Source organism: Labeo rohita, unplaced genomic scaffold (genome assembly GCF_022985175.1).
Source record: "Labeo rohita strain BAU-BD-2019 unplaced genomic scaffold, IGBB_LRoh.1.0 scaffold_2666, whole genome shotgun sequence".
NCBI classification, from domain to species: Eukaryota; Metazoa; Chordata; class Actinopteri; order Cypriniformes; family Cyprinidae; genus Labeo; species Labeo rohita.
In genome coordinates, this window is record NW_026128953.1 from 1973 (window position 1) to 5180 (window position 3208).

General features: G+C 38.2%; 1 long non-coding RNA gene across 7 annotated transcripts; it reads right to left on the reverse strand.

Moving 5' to 3' along the window:
- Positions 1 to 262: 262 nt before the first annotated feature.
- Positions 263 to 2813, reverse strand: LOC127159939 (uncharacterized). 7 transcript variants are annotated; one of them, XR_007826609.1, is made up of 6 exons: positions 2741 to 2813; positions 2410 to 2495; positions 1669 to 1806; positions 1036 to 1112; positions 442 to 484; positions 263 to 320 (listed from the first exon to the last, which is right to left on the reverse strand). It is a non-coding gene; the product is annotated as an uncharacterized LOC127159939 (long non-coding RNA). The 7 variants fall into 7 exon arrangements; XR_007826605.1 differs by lacking the exon at positions 2741 to 2813 and having other exon boundaries at positions 2410 to 2532; XR_007826607.1 differs by lacking the exon at positions 2741 to 2813 and having other exon boundaries at positions 442 to 475; positions 984 to 1112; positions 2410 to 2529.
- Between the last annotated feature and the right edge of the window lie 395 nt (positions 2814 to 3208).

Here is a 3208-nt window from a genome sequence, read left to right on the forward strand (position 1 = left end):
AAGCACCTTAATTACCTTAGCAACTGCATAGCAACATAGCAAGCAACTTAATTACCTTAGCAACTGCATAGCAACACCCTTTCTAGCAAGCACACTTAATTAATCTTAGCAACTGCAACTGCATAGCAACATTCTAGAAAGCTTAATTACCTTAGCAACTGCATAGCAACACCCTAGCAACAATTAATTACCTTAGCAACTGCATAGCAACACCCTAGAAAGCAACTAAATTACCTTAGCAACTGCATAGCAACACCCTAAAAAGAAACTTAATTACCTTAGCAACTGCATAGCAACAGTCTAGCAAGCACCTTAATTACCTTAGCAAGCAACATCTAGCAAACACCATAATTACCTTAGCAACTGCATAGCAACACGTTAGAAAGCAACTAAATTACCTAAGCAACTGCATAGCAACACCCTAAAAAGCAACTTAATTACCTTAGCAACTGCATAGCAACAGTCTAGCAAGCACCTTAATTACCTTAGCAACTGCATAGCAACACCCTAGAAAGCACTTTAATTACCTTAGCAACTGCATAGCAACAGTCTAGAAAGCAACTTAATTACCTTAGCAACTGCATAGCAACACCCTAAAAAGCAACTTAATTACCTTAGCAACTGCATAGCAACACCCTAGAAAGCAACTTAATTACCTTAGCAACTGCATAGCAACAGTCTAGAAAGCAACTTAATTACCTTAGCAACTGCATAGCAACACTCTAGAAAGCAACTTAATTACCTTAGCAACTGCATAGCAACAGTCTAAAAAGCAACTTAATTACCTTAGCAACTGCATAGCAACAGTCTAGCAAAGCAATTACCTTTAAACTGCCTTAGCAAACTGCATACCTTAGCAACATAGCAACAGTCTAGAAAGCAACTAAATTACCTTAGCAACTGCATAGCAACACCCTAAAAAGAAACTTAATTACCTTAGCAACTGCATAGCAACAACACTTAATTCTAGCAACTGCAAGCACCTTAATTACCTTAGCAACTGCATAGCAACACCCTAGAAAGCAACTTAATTACCTTAGCAACTGCATAGCAACAGTCTAGCAAGCACCTTAATTACCTTAGCAACTGCATAGCAACAGTCTAGCAAGCACCTTAATTACCTTAGCAACTGCATAGCAACAGTCTAGCAAGCAACTTAATTACCTTAGCAACTGCATAGCAACACTCTAGAAAGCAACTTAATTACCTTAGCAACTGCATAGCAACAGTCTAGCAAGCAACTTAATTACCTTAGCAACTGCATGCAGTCTAGCAAGCAACTTAATTACCTTAGCACTGCATAGCAACAGTCAAGCACCTTAATTACCTTAGCAACTGCATAGCAACAGTCTAGCAAGCAACTTAATTACCTTAGCAACTGCATAGCAACAGTCTAGCAAACATTCTAGCAAGCAAGTCTAGAAACTTAATTACCTTAGCAACTGCTTAATTACCTTAGCAACTGCATAGCAACACCCTAGAAAGCAACTTAATTACCTTAGCAACTGCATAGCAACAGTCTAGAAAGCAACTTAATTACCTTAGCAACTGCATAGCAACAGTCTAGCAAGCAACTTAATTACCTTAGCAACTGCATAGCAACAGTCTAGCAAAACTTAATTAACCTTAATTACCTTAGCAACTGCATAGCAACACCCTAGCAAGCACCTTAATTACCTTAGCAACTGCATAGCAACAGTCTAGCAAGCACCTTAATTACCTTAGCAACTGCATAGCAACAGTCTAGCAAGCACCTTAATTACCTTAGCAACTGCATAGCAACAGTCTAGCAAGCACCTTAATTACCTTAGCAACTGCATAGCAACACCCTAGAAAGCAACTTAATTACCTTAGCAACTGCATAGCAACACCCTAGAAAGCAACTTAATTACCTTAGCAACTGCATAGCAACAGTCTAGAAAGCAACTTAATTACCTTAGCAAGCAACAACACCCTAGCTTAACACCTTAGCAACTGCACACTTAATTACCTTAGCAACTGCATAGCAACAGTCTAGCAAAAGCAACTTAATTACCTTAGCAACTGCATAGCAACAGTCTAGAAAGCACCTTAATTACCTTAGCAACTGCATAGCAACACTCTAGAAAGCAACTTAATTACCTTAGCAACTGCATAGCAACAGTCTAGCAAGCAACTTAATTACCTTAGCAACTGCATAGCAACAGTCTAGAAAGCAACTTAATTACCTTAGCAACTGCATAGCAACAGTCTAGCAAGCAACTTAATTACCTTAGCAACTGCATAGCAACACCCTAGAAAGCAACTTAATTACCTTAGCAACTGCATAGCAACAGTCTAGAAAGCACCTTAATTACCTTAGCAACTGCATAGCAACACTAGCAACACCTTAATTACCTTAGCAAGCAGTCTAGAAAGCAACTTAATTACCTTAGCAACTGCATAGCAACAGTCTAGCAAGCACCTTAATTACCTTAGCAACTGCATAGCAACAGTCTAGCAAGCACCTTAATTACCTTAGCAACTGCATAGCAACAGTCTAGCAAGCAACTTAATTACCTTAGCAACTGCATAGCAACAGTCTAGCAAGCAACTTAATTACCTTAGCAACTGCATAGCAACAGTCTAGCAAGCAACTTAATTACCTTAGCAACTGCATAGCAACAGTCTAGCAAGCAACTTAATTACCTTAGCAACTGCAACAGTCTAGCAAACTTAATTACCTTAGCAACTGCATAGCAACAGCAAGCAACTTAATTACCTTAGCAACTGCATAGCAACAGTCTAGCAAGCACCTTAATTACCTTAGCAACTGCATAGCAACAGTCTAGCAAACACCTTAATTACCTTAGCAACTGCATAGCAACAGTTTGTTGACTGAATGTGTGTGTGTGTGTTTTCTAGTGTTGATCATGGAGGAGAATCCAGGATTACAGCAGGACTGAAGAAATGTATGTTTACACACACACTAAAACAATTCAGATGACTAAAACTAAATTGCATTTTTAGATGTAAACTAATTCAAAATTTGTTGTCAAAATTAACACTGATGTGGAGAAGATTTCTTACTACACAAAAATAACATTTTAAAATAACTTTTTATTACCTTCATCATATACTTCTCAACACTGTCTTGATCCTCCAATGATAATTGGTCCTTCTCAGGAGTCTCCTGAAAGTAAAGAAAAACAAACATTCTTTTAAAGGCAAGGATTTGGAAATTATCCTT